The sequence below is a fragment of the Mauremys reevesii genome, linkage group 9 (genome assembly GCF_016161935.1).
Source record: "Mauremys reevesii isolate NIE-2019 linkage group 9, ASM1616193v1, whole genome shotgun sequence".
In the NCBI taxonomy this organism is placed as follows: Eukaryota; Metazoa; Chordata; order Testudines; family Geoemydidae; genus Mauremys; species Mauremys reevesii.
Genome location: NC_052631.1, coordinates 101,819,494 through 101,840,406, shown reverse-complemented (window position 1 = coordinate 101,840,406; position 20,913 = coordinate 101,819,494). Strand labels below are relative to the sequence as shown.

The 20,913-nt window shown below is 44.3% G+C and overlaps 1 protein-coding gene across 6 annotated transcripts in view; it reads left to right on the top strand.

Moving 5' to 3' along the window:
- HTR2C (5-hydroxytryptamine receptor 2C) overlaps positions 1-20,913 on the top strand; it is a 653,091-nt gene that overhangs the window by 412,875 nt on the left and 219,303 nt on the right. The gene's annotated exons all lie outside the window — the stretch shown is intronic.

The window sequence follows — 20,913 nt, the reverse complement described above, 5'->3', positions numbered from 1 at the left end:
TTTTTAGATTCAGGCTTTAATCCTGTAATACTTGAGATTTTCCATCGGTAATTTGCAATTTCTAAACTCATAAAATAGTTTTATTTTTCTTTGTTTTCATAACTCTTCATTGCCTGGCAGGGCTTTGTCCCTCTAAGCAGTCCCTGGGAATGGAGAATGCCTGTTGTGTTTGATAGTATTCCTCAACCCCCCCTTGTTCAGAGGCCTGCTGTGATCCTTGGAGAGGGCATTAGCAAGGACATTAGGGCTTGTCTACATGAGAAGGCAGCATCGGTCTTCGCTAGAAGTGTGATTTTAAACCAGTTTGGTTACCAAGGGCTGCAAAAGGCCGTGTGGACAGTTTCATTTTGGTTTATTTCAGTTTAGCTTAAATTGGTCAGGAATTGGTTTAAATTAAACTGAAATAAGCCAGTCTTAAACCCAGTATGAGTGTCCAAAAAGGGGTTTGCTCTGGTTTAATTTAAATGGGTTTGAAAGCCCATTTAAATTAAACGGATACAACTTTCTTTTGTAGACAGGGCGATAATAGAACTAGATAAGATGAAAGTCACTTTTTGTTCCTTCTTAAATACATATCACGGCTTCAAAGCTGCTGGTGTGTTTTGTGTGAATATGTCCATGCGTGTGTCTACATAAACCAAGAAAGAAGAAGTGGGACCGCTTAAAACTGTAAACGGAGTGGAGATTAAGGATAAGCTAGGCATGGCACAATATCTAAACGAATATTTTGCCTCGGTCTTTAATGAGGCTAATGAAGGGTTTAGGAATAGTGGCAGAGTGACTGATGGGAATGAAGGTGCGGGGTTGGAAATTACAGTATCCGAGGTAGAAGCCAAACTTGAACAGCTTAAGGGTAGTAAATCAGGCGGCCCGGATAATCTTCATCCTAGAATATTAAAGGAATTGGCGAGTGAAATTGCAAGCCCGTTAGCGATAATTTTTAACGAATCTCTAAACTCGGGGGTTGTACCGTTTGACTGGAAATTAGCTAATATAGTTCCTATTTTCAAGAAGGGGAAAAAAAGTGACCCGGGTAACTACAGGCCTGTTAGTTTTACATCTGTAGTATGTAAAGTCATGGAAAAAATATTAAAGGAGAGAGTAGTTATGGACCTTGAGGTCAATGGCAATTGGGACAAATTACAACATGGTTTTACGAAAGGTAGATCGTGCCAAACCAACCTGATCTCCTTCTTTGAGAAAGTAACAGATTTTTTAGACAAGGGAAATGCGGTGGATCTAATATATCTTGATTTCAGTAAGGCATTTGATACGGTACCGCATGAAGAATTACTGGTTAAATTGGAAAAGATGGGGATCGAAATGAAAATCCAGAGGTGGATAAGGAACTGGTTAAAAGGGAGACTGCAGCGGGTCGTATTGAAAGGTGAGCTGTCGGGTTGGAGGGAGGTTACCAGTGGAGTTCCTCAAGGTTCGGTTTTGGGTCCGATCTTATTCAATCTATTTATCACTGACCTTGGAACCAAAAGTAGGAGTGGGCTGATAAAGTTTGCGGATGACACGAAGTTGGGAGGTATTGCCAATTTGGAGAAGGATCGGGATATCCTCCAGGGAGATTTGGATGACCTTGTAAACTGGAGTATTAGTAATAGGATGAAATTCAATAGTGAGAAGTGTAAGGTTATGCATTTAGGGATGAGTAACAGGAATTTTAGTTATAAGCTGAGGACGCACCAGCTGGAAGTAATGGAAGAGGAGAAGGACCTCGGAGTCCTGGTTGATCGCAGGATGACTATGAGTCGGCAATGTGATGTGGGCGTTAAAAAAGCTAATGTGGTCTTGGGATGCATTAGGCGAGGTATTTCTAGTAGAGATAAGGAGGTGCTAGTCCCGTTATACAAGGCGTTGGTGAGACCTCATTTGGAGTACTGTGTGCAGTTTTGGTCTCCCATGTTTAAGAAGGATGAATTCAAACTGGAACGGGTACAAAGAAGGGCCACTAGAATGATCCGAGGAATGGAAAGCCTGTCGTATGAAAGGAGACTTGAGGAGCTCGGTTTGTTTTCCTTAACCAAAAGAAGGTTGAGAGGAGATATGATTGCTCTCTTTAAATATATCAGAGGGATAAATACCAGGGAGGGAGAGGAATTATTTCAGCTCAGTACTAATGTGGACACGAGAACAAATGGATATAAATTGGCAGTCGGGAAGTTTAGGCTTGAAATTAGACAAAGGTTTCTAACCATCAGGGGAGTGAAATTCTGGAACAGCCTACCGAGGGAAACAGTGGGGGTGAAGGACCTCTCTGGCTTTAAGATTAAGCTTGATAAGTTTATGGAGGGAATGGTTTGATAGGATAACGTGATTTAGTCAATAGGTCAATAACGTGCCGCCACTGGTAATTAGTACCGAGGGTCAATGTTGGGATATTGAAAGTCTTTTTCCTGAGTGTCTGGCTGGAGAGTCTTGCCCACATGCTCGGGGTTCAGCTGATCGCCATATTTGGGGTCGGGAAGGAATTTTCCTCCAGGGTAGATTGGCAGTGGCCCTGGAGGTTTTTCGCCTTCCTCCGCAGCATGGGGCAGGGGTCGCTTGCTGGAGGATTATCTGCTACTTGAAGTCTTTAAATCAAGATTTGGGGACTTCAACAGCTGAGTCAAGGGAGAGAATTATTTCAGGAGTGGGTGGGTCAGCTTTTGTGGCCTGCATCTTGCGGGAGGTCAGACTAGATGATCATAATGGTCCCTTCTGATCTTAAGTTCTATGATTCTATGATTCTATATGTGTGTGGTATCATGGTTTTCAGTTATATTCTTTGTTTGCAAATATTGAGACCCACCAAATACCGGCGGGGGGAATGCAGCTAAGTGCACGCTACCAGCTCTAGCAGAGAGCAGTGTGTTTGCCTCACAGATAGTATTTTGTCATCACATCACCGGGTGCGGCTCTGGTGGATGGGAGGGGCACTGAGATAAATCTCAGAGCTGAGTTCCTGACTTTCTCATTTATTTCCGTTTGTGCTTTTTTAATACCTTCCCACACTGTTGGTGGTAAATGGCATTTTTTCATTATTTGATCTATGTATTTGTATAACCAGCTTTCATCTTTCCGTCTCCTTTTTTCATTTCTGCTTTTTGACATCATTTAGTCTTGATCTGGAGTATACTCATCATCGGGGCAGTCCCATTGACTTCCATCACTAGTACCAATGTAGGTTTTTATTTCTGTGTTCCAGTATCACACAGAGGTCCCAATCCCTTCCGGCTCCATTGTGGAAGGGGAAGGGAGATCAGGGGGAGCTGTGAGGGGAATGTGTGCTTCCACAGAGATGCTGTGAGCACAAGCAGCTGCTTTTTGGAGTCAAAGTTTTGTTTTAAGATACAAATAAATAAGAAGTAATGAATGTTGTCAGCAATCCCTGCGGGTCATCTGCCTGGGCGTTATCCACTGGCAATGGGATGAGACTGGCAGGAAGACGCACACCCAACAAATGTTTGCTGCTTTGGATTCTTACCGGGTAGCTACTGACAGTATGTTTCAGAGTAGAGAATGTCTGTGCAGTTCTGCTTCTCGCACAGCGATCCATGAAGCAAGTCTTGGGTGCTTAAAAGATCCGAGGGGAAGTATGTGTGGCTTTTGGAGGTCTTAATTCTATGGGGTGGGGGTGTTTAGGGCTGCCTGAAATTTTTTTACCAAAAATAATTCCCCATCAGAAAATGCAGTTTTGTTAAATTAGAAAATATTGATTTTTGACCAAAAAAATCAATTTTCATTAGTAAAATCTAAGCTACATTTTTCAATTTAAATCCACATGTTAAAACCAGTTGACTTTTTGTTTGTTTGCAATTTTGTTTCAAAACTACATTGTTTCAAATGGACATTTCAACATAAGTTGTTGTTTTAAGTCAAAATGCTGATGTGAAAGGAATTTTTTCTTTTAGAAACAGCATTCTGTAACAAAAATGTTCATTTCAGTGGGAAATGTTTAAACTTTTTGTTTTGCATTTCTGAAAGATTTTTTTTCTGAACTATTTTCTGTGAAAATTTTTGACATTTTGACTTTTCATCTCAATTTGGGATGAAAATAAATATTGAAATTTCCCATGGCATAGAAATATGTCTTCTGCCTAGCACCTGTATCTATATCTCTCTCTCTATAGTTGATCCTTGGCCTGAACAGTTAGCCAATATTCGGCGCCTTGCCAGGCTGCTTCCATTAGGAGTAGAAATTGATGTGAGTCGGGTATTTCTTCGGTGCAATCCTGTCTCTTTACAGAAAATGTCCACGAAGTCCTGCTTCCCCAAACACAGTAGGAACAACAATGGCAGGCAGTTTCCTTTCATTGTTTCCACACCTGTGCCTTTCAAGCCAGTACTCTGCCCAAAAGCCGTTCTCTCTTGGCTTCCTCCCAGGGTCACAATCACACTGCGTCTCTTGCTGCCTGCTTCCTTTCTAGTTTCATCTGTACACACTCACACAGCTGCGTCCAAATGAATGCCCCTGACCTTACATTTGCAATCAGGCCACATGGCTCTGATTCTACATAAACCTTCTCGAATTGGTCTGTGCCTTGGTCAGTGGCTTCCAATATTTCAGCTATGACTAAACAAATGGGTATTTAGTTGCTCTCTCATTTAGCCTGAATGAAAGGGGGCTAGCAGGCCCATCAGCTTTGATGAAGTCTGTGATTGCCAACAGATCAAAGACACTCTTGCTATATTACCAAAATTTTGTGACAAACAGAAAATTCTCTTGATTTCCCTGTAAGAAATATTATGTCTTATGAGATGAGACTAAAGTAAAGTTGCAGGCCGTGTCGTTTCCTGAGCTAGAAAGCAGAGGTTAATCATTTTTAGGTTACAATTTGTTTCAGCTCCAGCAGTGCCTGCAAGGCACTATTGACTCAGGCCATGGCTGTAGCTGGATTTCATCTCGGCTGGGGATGGCAGTCCACCAGAGCACTGCCCCAGGGCTTTAGTTAGTGCGGAACAGAAATCTATCTAAACATAAAACACAGAGCTAGAGAAGCACCTTAGACTACTTCCAGGTCCTTCTATTTGCACTGAGCTGCTCTTGTTGGGTTGCTTGTATTCCTTTGTTCACCCTACGCATGGTGACACAGCAGATTAATAGTTATCTCCTGTATGGGGGTAGGTCCCTTACCTCCTGCGTTTGTTGGTAGCCACATCATTGATCACAGGGATTCATCTGTCTTACAGTGCAATACTTTTAAAAGAACCATGTACATTAAAATGCCTATCTGTTTTGGAAATGTGTTTCCTGCTTCCAAAGTGGCAGTTTTCTGTAAGTGTGAGTGGCCTGAGGAGTGGGCTAGTCAGTGAGGGTCAGTTGTAAGATTTTTTTTTTAATAGACAGAAAACCCCTGTGAGGTTCTGTTTTGCTGTGGAATAAATAAATAACCAAAAATTAACATGATCCTAAGTCTGAGGCCTAAGAGCACAACTCGGTAAATATAGTATTAAACCTCTTGCAAAGTGGGCTCCTGTTTGCCAAGCCTACTGGTCATCCTCTTCAATTAATCAGCTCTCCAGACAATGCTGGACCGCCCACTGCAGCTCCTAAATGTTTCCCGGTAGACTAGACAGCTGAACCTAAGCAGCAGTGCATTGATTCATGACGGCACTCAGGCCCCTCAGCACTGCTGCCAGGCAGTCCTCCTACAAAGGAAGGTAATATAATAAATTTATCATGAGGCGCGCGGTGTGTTTCTGCCATGCTTGCATTTCAGGGGCACAGAGTGGTCCTTCCTGCAGCATCTGAATCACCTTTTCTCCCCGAAGATTTGTCCCACTCCTCCTAGAACCGATGAGGAGTTCACAGCTTCAGTGGCTGTGGCGCGCTTCTTGTCATTAGGAGCCTCTCTTGTGTGAGCAGTTTGTATTCTGATCCCCTCATCAGCTTCAGCGCCTGAGCTCCTGCTTGTGAAGGAATGAGTGCTGGCCCTCAGGGCTGCCCACCAGTGCTGGTGTGCTGAATGAGATGGGCGGGGCGCTTAGTAATGGCCCTTCTGCCCTTCCTCCGTCCTCCTCTTTCTTCTCTTCTTTTTCTTCCCTTCCTCTTTTCTTTCTGTTTTAAAACATCTTGTCTCAGCCTCTGACACTGAGCCCCCTCTGGCTGCAGAGGCGGAATGTGTCGCGTACTGGCAAGAGCCACTCTTTGTAGTAGGGCCAAGTCAGAATGGCACCCCGCCGGCAGACAGGCTCCCCGTCTCGGGGCTGGTGGGGAGAGCCAAGTCTCAGCTCTAAGAACAAACAAATATCAGTACATCCTGTCTGCTCTCCACAGTGCTTGTGTGGGGGGAGAGAGAGAGGCCTCCCTTTGGCCGTGTTCCTGTGTCACTGTCAGCAATCTCTTCCTTTCCGTCCTAGGACAATCCCAACGCTTCAGTAGTTACTGCTTTTCTGCTCCTGGTCATCTTTCTGCTTCATTTCCGCCCCCCCCCCTTCAACTCTGGGGCAGATATCTTCTGTGTCCTTTCAGTCTCAATACAATGTCCACTGTCTGCATGATGAAAAGGGAGCAGTGCTCCAGGTGTGAGGGTTCCCTCCTGGTGTAATGGCTGGCTGCGTTGTGTGTCTCCTGTCAGACTCTGCGGGAGAAATGGCATGTATTCCAGCCCCACTGAGCAGGCCATGGCTGGGGGGCTGCAGTTATACCTTTCAGTATTGGATAGGATGGGAGAGCATAGAAAGGGAGCAAACTGGTGGGGTGGAAAAGCATTTGGCAGGAGGCCTGGAGGAACAATGGAGAGGACTGAAAGAACAGTTCTCGGCAGGGCTGGCTCCAGGCACCAGCGAAGGAAGCAGGTGCTTGGGGCGGCCAATACAAAGGGGCGGCACTCCGTCCATGATTGGGGCAGTGGGAATTCGGCGGCAGGTCCCTCAGACCCTCTTTGAGCTGCCGCTGAAGTGCTGCCAAAGAGGAAGAGAGGGAGGGAAGGACCCGCCGCCGAAGCGCTGCCGAAGAATGGAGCGGCGGGATTGAGCTGCCGCTGAAGTGCCGCCGATTAGCTTTTGGTTTTTTTCGCCGCTTGGGGCGGCAGAAAACCTGAAGCCAGCCCTGGTTCTGGGATTAGACCTGATTGGGTCATGGGCAAATAATCATTCTGAAGAAGGGGTTCAAAAATTGACTTCACAACACTGTCAAAGGCAAAGAGAGCAGAGAGAGCAGGGCAGATCCAAATCTGTTTCGCTGTTGCAGGCCACTTGTCCACCCCTGCAGTCCCCGGCTTTGGGAAATTCTGATCCTGTACGTGTGCTCAAGATGTTTGTTGTCTGTGTGTTGCCAAGACACTGTGGAGAATGACCCTAGTAGATTATCGCCCAGGCCTTGTCAGAGCACAGTCCAAGGCAGTGTGCGCCATTCAAGGAATCAGCCTTGACTCGCCCAGGTGGTGTGAGACGCTGCAGTTATTTGTTACGCCCAAAGTCTAGTGAAAGCTGCCCTGGTACTCAGACGGCAGGGTGCCCTGGGTGTTGGCAGAGGGTGACTTTTTTTTTTTAAACAGTGACCATTTTATCCCATTGTTCATGATTTTAGCATATCGAATTTCTGTTTGTAGTTTTGGTCCATCATTTTGCACTTTACACTGGAAAACAAAGGGCATTACCTGTGAGCTGAATCAGTCTGGCTCTGATTGTCTGCCCCCTCGTGTCATTGTAAAACATTTTAAATCATCATTTTTCTGTTCCTGCCTGGTAAAAAGGCCCTGTTTCTGGCCTGACACCAATGTCAGCCAGGCGTGACTGCATGAACTCAGTGGCGCTACAATGGTAAAAAACTGACGTGAGTGGAGAATCAGGCATTGTAAGCTCAGTTCTTTAGAATACAGTCATTCATTTATGGATGTGCTGGGGCGAAGGATTTATTTCCTTCTCTGTCCTTATTAACTTTCTCCTGTTGGTTTCGCCTTAATTTAATTCTCTTTCCTTATTGGGCCTACAGTCCCTTCTTTCTTTATTGTTGCCTTGTCCTTTGCAAGTATGTTTTACATAAGAAACAATGTTATAGACAATGAGATTCTAGTATCCTTTTATGCTTTTGACACTGATATGCTAAAGTTTCCTTTTGTCAGCTTTTTTTTTTGTCCTTGAATGCCTCTAAAAAACCCACCCTAATGTAACGTCTTTGTCTGCTTTCATTTCATGTTATGACTTTAAAATGCAATGGCTACATACCAGAGGACTGGACAAAAATGACTGTCCTGCTCCAAAGGGTACTTGGTGCCAATACATTCTGAGTGCCAGTGAGAGTTACATGTTCAGAAGAGATGTAATACACATAATTTAAATATTTCGCCCATGTTTGAATATATTTGTAGTGTCTGATCGACTGGGTTAGCAAAATAAAGACAGATGGCAATGAATTAATTCCAACACATCATCATTACAATGCAGCCATTCTAACTTCTCTGTTGCACTCACTCCAACTGGAGCTTCCCCATTTAAATGTCCTCTGCCACTTGCAATAGCATCCTGTGTAAGGACGCAGTAAGAACTGCAGCTTGAGCATGAATTAAGAATTCGTGTTAGATATTACAGATATAACAGAATTTCCATTGCATCAGGAAATGAATAGTAAATGAAGAGAGGAATTGACTGGAATTAAACTGTACATTCACAATCATAATGTGTGAGAGCCCCACCCCACTCTCCTGAAGACAGTGGGGGGCAGGATTGGCCTCATATTATCAGTTGAATTTTAAATAAACTCCCTTTACATCCTAAATTGACATAACTGATGCATAATCAGTACTTAATTTATGCCAGGGCTGAGCCACAGCACCTCTAGGCTCAGCCGTTCAGAGCCCCGGGACCTCTGAGCTTGGTGCATCAGTTATGAATGTAAAAAAATTGCTTGAGCCCCAGCACCTCTTTCATTACAAATTAAGCGCAGTGCTTAATGTTATGTCTCTGGAACAGGGAAAACACTGGCTTCAGTTAGCGCTCTGAACAGCAAAACCAGATAACTTTCCTACTCTGCTTGTTGTCACAAACTCACTAGCAAGTGAGTAAAGCTGGGCTGTGTGTTGCAGAGCAGTTCCAATCACACACCCGTCTGGACTCTGCCAGTGTGCTGTTCCCATCACTTATTGTGTACCTGAAGACTCGGCAAACGTGTTCATTGATGTAAAATATTCTGGTCGACTGTGCTTATAGTCCATTGTTAGCTAGTTTGGAGTTTCAGAAGCTCCTCAATTGCTTAGGTGCCTCTGAAAATCCCACCCCAAATAAGTAAATTTCTGTGCTAACATTTTTATCTTTACACAATGTTTGTACTGTCTAATAACGTCACTTGCTATATTAACAGCATCCTCAGGACTCCAAGAATTGCTCTTAACAATATGCTCATTCTGTGTCCCAGCTGTCTGTCCACCTAATCTCTGTCATTTTTCAAAGGCACCTGTCACCCACGTTCTTTTAATCAGAGAAAGTATTAAAGTATATATGCACAAAATTACTGGGAGCCCTTCAGCAGAGATATGTGTGTATGGACAAATACACAGAAACCTCACTGGCATTCTAACAACCTCTGTAATTAAAATCTTACTTCATCAGTGGAAGATCTCTGCTCAGAAAAGCTGAAATAGTACAGAACTTGTTCTATGCTCATGCCTTGCTGTATGAATGTGAAGTATTATTGATTGGCATTAGTATAAATTTGAGATGATGTAGGTCCAGAATGTAATAGCATGAATTTTTCTTCCTCAGCGTTTGGTACCTGAGTTGAGAGTTCATAAGCAGGGAAACCACATTCGGTTTTTGTATGTGCTGTGCCTCTATGTGGCTGAAACTCTCTCCACCTGTGTAAACCTGAGCAATGGGCTCTGTGTGGACAGAGTGCAGAGGAGTAGGGGCGGTGAGGCCAGTAAGCAGGTCTCCTGCACAGTTCTTCCTTCTTGTGCACTCCTGCATCCCTTGCTGCTGCCTCAGGACTATTCAGAAGACCATTAACGTCCATAATGGATAAACCACAAGTTACAACTGGAGCTCTGACGGTGTGTCTAGTCAGAGCCATTTGGAGGGGAATAAACAAACCCTTTAGGGTATAAAACATTAGCTATAACATTGACATTCTGCTTAGCTATGCCTTAACCAATCATTTCACTGAAATGTAACTAACCAATCCTAACATATTGTAACATGGCTATTTAACCAATTATATCCCACTACCTTAATTGGTTTACACCCAACAAAATTAATTATACAGCAGACAGAAACAATCTCAGAACCAGACAGAGATTATACAGACAAACAATAGGGAAGTGGAGACTACAGTGATAGAACAACACAGAAATGAGGATTTCACATCCCAGCTATTGATAAGTGAGTTCTTGCCAGACAGGATGCTATCAAACTAAGTTTCCTTTTACATCTTCTAGGCTCTTCCCTTTCTCTGGAGGTGACAGGAATATCAGGACAGGACTGTATTCCTAACAGCCCAATAGCACCTTATTTCAGTGTGACTAGTTTGGAATGTGAGGATGTGACCATACTCTTCCCAGTTTATGGCTGGCCTCTGCTGCTTAGCTGAAGGCTTTAGCCTAAGAACCAGGCCTCAGACTATCACAGTAAGAGAGGGCCCTTACACCGGCAGACAGTGATTTTGATTCTTTCTTTTATACCTCTATAACTAGCTAAGTGATAAGAATACACCTACATTCTTATACATTATACATACAAAATAGAGGCCTTTGCAGTCAGGCCTGAATATCTATATCCTAACACACGTATCTGCTGAAGACCAGCTGTAGTGGCCTGGTTCCATCCTAAAATGTTAATGCTGTTATAGAATCATAGAATATCAGGGTTGGAAGGGACCTCAGGAGGTCATCTAGTGCAACCCCCTGCTCAAAGCAGGACCAACCCCAACTAAATCATCCCAGCCAGGACTTTGTCAAGCCTGACCTTAAAAACCTCTAAGGAAGGAGATTCCACCACCTCCCTAGGTAACCCATTCCAGTGCTTCACCACCCTCCTAGTGAAATAGTGTTTCCTAAAATCCAACCTAAACCTCCCCCACTGCAACTTGAGACCATTGCTCCTTGTTCTGTCACTTGCCACCACTGAGAACAGCTGAGCTCCATCCTCTTTGGAACCCCCCTTCAGGTAGTTGAAAGCAGCTATCAAATCCCCCCTCATTCTTCTCTTCTGCAGACTAAACAATCCCAGTTCCCTCAGCCTCTCCTCATAAGTCACAGAGCATACGATAAAGCGAGAAGGATACATTTTCCCTGTGGAAAAATTCTCTGGCTCAGAGAAGAGCCTTACATGACTGTGTGTGACTGGTACCATGGCAATGGCGGTATGCTTCCCTGGCATCCTGGCAGTGTTTGTGTTAGTACTGGCAGCAACGGGACTGTCAGATGTTTCACTTGATAATCCAGTGGGACCATGTGGGACTTTGCTGGCAGCATTGTCCATGAACAGAGGAGCATGTTGGCAGTAGCATTTCCACTGTTGCATGCTTTTCTGGCACTGACCAGGATTCAGAATACGTGTGTGCACTGTGGGAATACAAGTCTGGAAGCCTGGGGATGGGTAGGATGAACATGCACCGCACTTTACTCTGTGTCGAAACACTCACTAATTCCCTCTGTGCCCTGGTTAGGTCAGTGTTGTTGTCCCTGTTTTACAGGTGAGCAGGGGCGGCTCTAGACATTTCACTGCCCCAAGCACGGCGGCATGCTGCGGGGGGCGCTCTGCCGGTCGCCGGTCCCGCGGCTCCGGTGGACCTCCTGCAGGCGTGCCTGTGGAGGGTCCGTTGGTCCCGCGGGACCACCGGAGCCGCGGGACCAGCGGATCCTCCACAGGCATGCCGGTGGAGGCTGCCTGCCTGCTGCCCTCCCGGCGACTGGCAGAGCGCCCCCCGTGGCATGCCGCCCCAAGCACGCGCTTGGCTTGCTGGGGCCTGGAGCTGCCCCTGCAGGTGAGGACACTGAGACACTGTGAGGTTAAGAGACTTGCCCACACCTAAACAGCAAGTCGGTGTCAGAGCCTAGAGTTCCTGGCCTCATGCTTACTCCATTAGGCCCCAAAACTGGGTGCCATGAAACAATCCTACTGAGTAAGTTATATGCCAGATACTGTGGCCTTCCAGGGCTTGCCACTCTCATCATCACTACAGCTGCTTGAGCTCTCATTTTTTGCCTTCTTTGCAGAAGACTTTTTCCTTAATGCCTGAAAAAGTAGACCCGGCTTAGAGATTTAAATCCATGTGCCCAGGTGGGAGAGCGCTGACTAGGAAAGATACTGAAAGGCCACAGCATAGGACAAGGCATTGAGAATTTACTCTTTTATATCCACTCGGTGAAGAATATTCCCAAACAGAATGATGCACAGAGCTGTCTCCTAATGACGCGTCACCTGGTGGTGATTCACAACCCTGAGCAATGCCAGGCTCATAGTAAATTATTTCTTTTTTTATTAAACAAGCATTTAAAAATATCTGTGTAGAATTTCAGCCCCAAGGTCATATTTGCCAGCTGTATTTCTGCCACACACAGGCTCTTGCACTGTTTGCTCCTTCTCACCCCCCGTCCAAACCACATACACTTTTTTGCTTTTCATTTAATATAATTTCTTATGGGCCCTTCTAGGCAGGGGACTCTGTCTGGATGAATTGGCAGTCAGGGTGATAAAGATAAATTTTCTGACTCCTGTTTAGTTCTGCATCCATAAACGGAAATGTTCTCTCTTCCCTGATCACAGAAAACCACTTATGCAAAGGTGAAAATATCTAGTGAGGTAAAGTGCCACATGCTAAAAATACAGGACTGTGCTATGAGGAGGCAGTGAGATACGGGTGGGCAGAGGGGGAGACAGACATATATTAGAATAAAAAGTGGTATTTTTTTAGGAATAAACTGAAATCTGAAAACAATCAAAGAAATGAATAAAAAGAGCCTCATGGAGAAGCACGGGCAGAATTTAACCTAAGTGATAGGAGCGGAAAAGAAAAGAAATCAATGCTTCACTGGAAGCAAGGCCAGTGGGAATTCAGAGCCCACAACTAATTCTGCATTCTGGCTCTGATCCCTGCTAGCCTGGCTTGTCTGAGCAGCCCCACTGAAGTCAGTGCTCGGACATGCACAAAAACCCAAGTTGATAAACACTTGCAGATCTGGACTGATTTTTTTTCACGGAACCAGAGCTGCACCCTCCTCGCATACATAGCCTGGCCAGCCCTGTCCCCTACAGCATAGGGATCCCCTCTCCTCAACTGCTCTGTGGCAGTGAGGATGATACCCTCTTCTGGAGCCAATCTTCAAAGTGAGCCAGGTGCCCACAACTCCAGGGGAGTGTTCAGGGAGGCCACTGGTCCACACTCCAGACCAGGTCTTTGGGGTGCTGGCCATAGGACAGGGAGACAGGGTGGGTCTCAGGAAATCGAAGAAGATTTAAGGAGGGGAGGAGTGCCCAGTTGCTGGAGGTAAGTGGGTGTTTCTGTGGGCCTGGGCCGATGGGAGTGCTTGGCAGAGCCTAGAGGGTTCCGGTGCAGGCTTGGCTTGGTTCTGTGAATGGCACGATGGGTTTGTCCACTCCTCCTCTGTGCTCAGCTGCACCAGTTATACCGCCCGCTGTTCCTGCTTGTGCCCAGACTCTCCTCCGCTGCAGATTGGCTGTGGCCACCAGTCTGGGGCTTTCGCTCTTTCCTTGGTTTTTGTTTTAGTGAAAGATGGGCAAATAAAACCTGCGTTGGGCAGGCAGGAGAGAGGACAGCAGCCCGGTAAATATACAGATGTAGCGCCCTGCTGCCCTGAGCCTGCCCATGTGATTCTCAAGGAGGCAAGCAGCAGCTCCTGACTTTGTATTACTTGTGTAGTTGATGGAAGTGATAAAAGTACTGATGGCTTTTGTTTGCCACCGCTATCGTGTAAGTAAGGTGTGGGTGTGCCTGGACTGGCCGGAGAGCCTCTGGGTGTCTGTCGCTACTATGACCCTGCTTTGATCCATGGCACGTTATGTGGCATTCTTACCTTAGCTCATCTCTGCTTCATGCCAGGGAAGTTTTTTCATTCCATCTCTTCTGTGTTTTTATTCTCGCTCTCATTATCCTTCCTCTTGGTCCACCCTGAGCTCTTGCCAGCCCCATCAGATGCCGACCATGGAGACATTTTGGGAGAAAGCTTTGGCAGAGAGTGGGTCTTGCACGGTCAGGCTGTGGCACAGTCTCATCTCTGGCCAGGGTCTTAGTGCTGGGGACACTGGGTAAAGATTTAAAAAAACCCAGACTGGCTGAGGAGTCCAAGCCCCATTTTCAAAAATGACTAAGTCCCATCGACATTCAGAGATGTGCAGGCTCCTGAGTGCCTAAATCACTTCTGAAAATGGGACTTAGGCTCCTGCATCACTTAGGCCCAACCTATGGAACCTCACAATGAACTAATCGCAGCTGTTGTCCTTCCTGGACATGTACCTTGTTTTAGCCAGTCTATTTGTAAACGTCCCAAGTGATGAGCCTTCCCCCACCTCCCAAGGGAGGCTGCTCCACATCCTAATACAGCTTCTCTCACGGTCATTTTCCAGATATTCATGTGAAATCTCCCTATGCTAAATACCATCTTATTGCACTTGGTTCTATCGTAAATGCTGAGAGTTGGTACAGTAACTATTATCCCTATTTCACATATGGAGGAGCTGTGACAGCGAGATTAAGTGACCTGCTCAAGGCCAGGGAGGGTGTCAGTGACTCAGTTAGGACTAGAACTCGGGAGTTGCTAACTCTGAGTCGTATGCTTGGGCCACACCTCTCTCCACTGAGTGGAACCCCCCAGAGGCCACCTTTGGCTAACCTGTACCTGAAGAGTGGCCCACGTGAGATCTGACTGATATCCCATACACCGAGTGAGAATAGGTTGGTGTGAGTATGTCAGAACTATTAATATCCCTAGCCGTACTGCAGAATTTCCCTTACAGGAGTTATGTGGTTTATTTAGATTATATTTATATATAAGTGCTTACCCAGGATGTGTGAAAGATTTAGAGAAAAGCATGACTTTGCCGGGAGATAAAAATGTATCCACTGAGAAATCCTGACTCATACAGTGAAGAGAGAGAAAAACTTTGGTGAAGGGCCAAATGCATGACTCATGGTACTGAGTTTAAGTTATGTACTTGATTTTACAAAGCGTTTCCCTTTGGGAGTGAGCATGTGTTTTTCTCTTTGGAGACAAGAATTACTTTGTCAGACAGATCCGACCTCTTTCTTGACTTGCCCAACAGATTATTATTATTTTGGCTGCTGGGTTTAATAGGTACTGACTGGAAGAAGGTCCATATCACCACATTTGCACCAAACAGCATTTAGGGGTGGCCAGACCTGGATCCGAAATTTATACCTGAGGATGATTTTTGGTTTGTTTTGAGGTTGTTCTAGGCTTCCCCCCATAAATGTATGTATTCTTGATGTTAAAAGGTGTGTAAATGTTTTATGAATGACCTTCCAATAATAACGATTATTAAGAATATATATATATAGAGAGAGAGACAGCTACAGGCAGTGGAGAGACAGCCCAAGGCAAATGGCAGGTCAAAGCTAAGCCATGTGGGCTGAGGATTTCCCTGATTGCAAATAGTGGGGCTGGGACACTGGTTTTGTAGCCTGTGTTTGTGTGAGAGGCAGAAAAAGCCTGGAGAAAGACTTATGAGAATGATCCAGAGAGGAAGCAGAGATGGGGTTTCAGACACAGAGTTTGCTGGAGTAACAGGCTTGTGTATTACTGAGCAAAGGAAATAGTTGTTGTTTGTTTCTTCTGTGTTTATGGAAACAGGACCCTGTAAATAAACTAGATTGCACCAAAGAAATACTTGACCCCTATCATCCATTTCTTACCTTAATGCAGGGGTCGGCAACCTTTCAGAAGTGATTATTCACTCTAATCGAAGGTTTCACATGCCAGTAATACATTTTAACATTTTTAGAAGGTCTCTCTCTATAAGTCTATAATATATAACTGAACTATTGTTGTATGTAAAGTAAATAAGGTTTTTAAAATGTTTAAGAAGCTTCATTTAAAATTAAATTAAAATGAAGAGCCCCCCGAACGGGTGGCCAGGACCCAGCAGTGTGAGTGCCACTGAAAATCAGCTCACCTGCTGCCTTCGGCACACGTGCCATAGGTTTCCTACCCCTGCCCTAATGGAAACAACCGTGCAAGGCCTCTACTATTGGCTATCTGCTCAGGGTGAAGGGGCAACAGTATATATATCAAATGCCTCATGCTGGCCTAGAGATGAGCATATTAGTTCAACTAATATTATAAACCACTCTGTCCACGGCTCATTTTTTTGGAAGAAACTCTGGTGCCTGATCAGCAGCTCTTCTGGAATCATAATACTGTTAACATCACAATGGGAGCTGACTAAGAGTTTATTGCTAATTAATTGGTGTGGAGCCAAGCTATATCTAATGCTTATGTCCTTATGTTGATAATTTCCAGGGAGTTGGCCAAACCACATGACTGTTATTATGAATGACTTAACTACCCAAGGTGTACAAGGAATTTATTGCAAACCTTAGGCTCTTTTAGAAAAGAATTGTTACTTGCTTGGGAAACTAGCTGAATCTATCTGCTGAAATTTGTGGTGTTCAGCCTTCTGCAGAGATTGGATTTGATTTGCTCTACTCTTCTTTCCTGCCCTACATTTCTGTATCCCCTTAGATATGGCTCTGTGCCTAGCTCAGCTGTCTAGTATTGTAAGGCCTTTGTGTGGAGAGACAAAGCCAGACAGCTTGAGCCCTCTGCATGGGTGTGTGAATGAGTCCTCATGAATGGAAGGTGGCTCAGAAGGCCCCATAGTGTAATTTCCGCGCACACACACACACCCAGAGACACGTGCTACATCCTGCAGAAAATTCCCTGAAATTGTGGGGCATGCAGGAAGAGGTGGCTGCGGACAGGCCCTGGGGATCAGATATTGTTCTCCCTCTGACCCTGCAGAGTTATCCAGAAAAGTTAATCCAGGACTTTCTCACACCAGCTTCAGGGGAAGTTTGTCTGCAGGAGGACCCAATGTAAGCTGAGGAAGGATGTCGGGATTCATCCCTCGGAGAGGGACAAAGGAATCAACAGAGGAGAGGGCAGAGTTAAAGCTGGAGAACCTGGCCACAAGGTCAGAGAGGGCAGCAGCAGAGCCACCCTTTCACCTCACCTATCTATCGAGCTATTTTGTTGTTTAAGTTAATGCCGCTGAGACCAAGCCATGCCCCGCCTTCAGGAACAGGAAGTGCTGCTGCTGCCAGCAGTCCTATCCCCCTACGCTTGGTCTGTTAGGAGAGCACCCTGCCTGCTGGCAAGGCAGCTGGAGCGCAGAGGCCAAGCAATGATGGATTTGGATTGGATGAGCAGTCTGCATGCTGTAGCAAGTGTCATCCCCCGGGCCAGCAGTGAAGCACTCACATGGCCTTACACTTGATCACACCTCAGATGTTAACGTGTCAAAGCCAGAGTGCCTACATGAGAACACTACGATCATGGAGACTTGTGGCTGCCAAGAAGACAATTAGCATGTTACTGGCACACTGGGAAACTTGGAACACAAGATGTGGCTGAGAAATAATTGGCTCATGGTTGCTTAACTGGCGGGTATGGCAGGCACCTCGATGTATCAAAAAGGAAATAAAAAAGAATGAGGCAGATCCCCAGCTGCTGTACCTTGCTGTAATGTGGTTATAGCAGATGAACCCAAAGACCACAGAGAAAAGGCCCATGGCGCAAGCAGATAATGTTTGCTGGGCCTAATTGATCCCTGGCTTAAGCCCATTGAAGGCAATGGTTTTCTATCAGAAATAAAGCCAGCCCGTGGTGTTTGATTGTAGAGAATAAAAGCTAGACCCTGCCAATTAGCCATTTCCTAACCCTAGTAAAAGCCCCTTGAAATGTGTATAGAGAACATTACTGATGAGTGGAATTATTCTTTCAGCAGCCTGTTAGTCTAAAAGCTTTCAGCCTAAATCTGTGTCTCAGCTATTTGGCACAATCCAAAGACTTTTGTCCATGAATTAGACGGAGGCTGCGTTGCAGCTAAGTAATAGTTAATAACAATAATAATAATACTTTACATCCAGAGATCTCAAAGTGCATTATATGGGAGTAAGAACCACCACCCCGTTTGTAGAGAGGGAAATTGTAGCACAGACAGAGGTCATGTAGAGAGCTGGGAATCTAAATAATTTTTTCTGGCTCCCTGTTTGATTCCCTATCCACTGTACCCTGCTGTCTCAGTCATAGAAACCAACTGACGCTCTATAATCAGAATAGCTTGAGTGAAATCTCAGCTATCGATTTTTAGCAAAAACCAGACCAGAAATGCTGAAGCTTATGGTCTAAAGCTATTCAGGGTACCAATGCAAAGTACAAGTTACTCTATTTCTGAAATGGGCAGGAAGCACGCTGGCCATGGCGGTGGCTGTGGTTATTTTGGGGATTGAGTCTTTTTTTCTTTTTTTTTTTACTTATAAACATAATTTGAGTATAGATAACAGCAACACAAAAAACTAATACCAATTAAAATCTTTTTCAACGTGATCCTGGTTTTGTTTTATTCCCAGACCTGTGGGGTGATTTTTTGCTGTCTGCTCATGGATGTGTATTAGTGGGTTTCACAAACCGTGCCGTGTAAAGGATGCAGTTTGTCAGAGGCAATCCGGAACAGAGCCTTTGAGCCCACATAAAGTTCACTGGGACTCTGCATGGACAGAGGGTTATGTGCACACAGATCTGATTGCCAGATTAGGGCCTCCTATTCTTTGAAGTAGTCTTACAATTTTGCTAATGAATTCAAAATAGTTGGCAATGCCTTAGGTACAGTCATTTCTGCTTCCGAGGATCCGTCTCAATTCATTCTTACTTACAAGTAACCAAGGTAACACAACATTCCATGGTAAGTAATAGAGTGCTTTTAATTGTTTCACACACTTCAGAGTTCCCGTGTCTATGGTACTGAAATAGTTCATTACAATCTGTCCTGAAGATTTTTTTTAGAGGGGGCTTCTGTTTTTAAGGGAGCTGGAAATTATGTTACATTTCTAAATTTTGAAATGCAAACTGAAAACCTTGGTTAAAAGGCTAAATATTTGCGTATTAGGAAATAAGTCTAACAAGAGGAGAAAGAACAGGAATTATCTGGGTTAAAGCAAAGTAATATGTTACTCCCTTTAAACCATAGTAAACACCTCCCACATATTTGATCCCACACCCTGAAATGCTTTGGCCTCTAAAGTGGTGTTACCTAGAACAACGTCTAGGTGAGAATAAAATAATTCATTTCTGTAAATTGCAAACTCAGTCAAATTCTGTGTTTGAGTCTAAATGAACCTGCAGAACTTTGTGTTTTAATGAAAGCAGCCTTTAATAAGGCTCACAAGTCAGCAGGGACCCCACCTGGGTATGGCTATATCAGCTCCCAGCATACATAACGCTAATCGGTTTTAGTTAAAAGGTAACATGCTGATAGCTTCATTTCACAGTTGAATTTTTTTAATTATCTCTGGAGGTTGATTTTGGCTTTTCAATTTTGGCCATTAGGCAGCAAGAAACTTCAAATTGAATATGCTTCGGGTCTTTTTAAACACTCGGAGTCTATTTTTACCAGCAAGAGGCAGCGCTAACTTGTCCTAAGGTAAAGGAAAGAGAATCAGTAAATTCACTGAAAGTTTGCAGAGCAGCCCTGACATTGACATGACTTACTAAGATTATAACTGCAAAAATAGATTACCTATCCACCTGCACGTCTGAGGGAACGTAAAAGCTAATAGCGAAACATAACTCAGTTTATTTGTCTTCTATTTCTCCTAAGCTACTTTTACTCTTCACTGTTAAGGAGTTAACTTGAAACTTAAACATCAGTCCCTCCCCACAAGTCTGGTTTCTGTCTCAGCTGAAATAACTATTTTGGAAGGTGACGATTTTTCACGAGCAGGTCAATGGTATTGCAGGCTCTGGCTGCTCGTTATGCTGTGACATGTAAGAACACAGCATATGGACAGAAAATACCATGCATATTGGGTGGATTCCTTGCCACTCCAAATTCCCTTAATCAATGCGGTCTCTAGTAATTAGGGTAAAATTCTCTCTCACCATTAGGTCTTAAGTCTCTGTGGCCATTCTGGGGTCTTTGTTAAGTTACAAGCATTGATTTTGTCCCTTGAATTAGGCTGAGGCTGTGTGACAACTAAATAATAAAAGCCCTAATATTTTTCATCCATAGATCTGAAAGGGTGTAAGGAAGGAGGGTTACAGAAGGCTTAAGTAGAAGTTAAATAGCAAATGAACCTTGTGCTGGCCCACTACATAGGAGTGAACTTTTCCCCAAAAAGCATAGTAATAAAAAGTGCCTTTCGTATTTTCACATTTTCATTTTAGCTGCTATTACAGTAATATGTAAATTGGCCTGTCCTGCAATACAAGAACAAATGGATACAGTGAAACTGAAAAGCAGAGCATTCAAAGGAGTTACAAGGCATACTTTTAAAATGCCAGCAATGCCCCTCTGCCATGTACATTGGCCAAACCGGACAGTCTCTACGCAAAAGAATAAATGGACACAAATCTGACATCAGGAATCATAACATTCAAAAACCAATGGGAGAACACTTCAACCTCTCTAACCACTCAGTGACAGACTTGAAGGTGGCAATTTTGCAACAAAAAACCTTCAAAAACAGACTCCAAAGAGAGACGACTGAACTTGAATTAATATGCAAATTAGATAAAATTAACTCAGGCTTAAACAGAGACTGGGAATGGTTGGGTCATTACACTAATTGAATCTATTTCCCTATGTTAAGTTCTCACACCTTCCATGGGTCATCTTAATTATCACTTCAAAAGATTTTTTTTCTCCTGCTGATGATAGCTCATCTCAATTGATTAGACTCTTCCTGTTGGTATGCATACTTCCACCTTTTCATGTTCTCTGTATGTATAA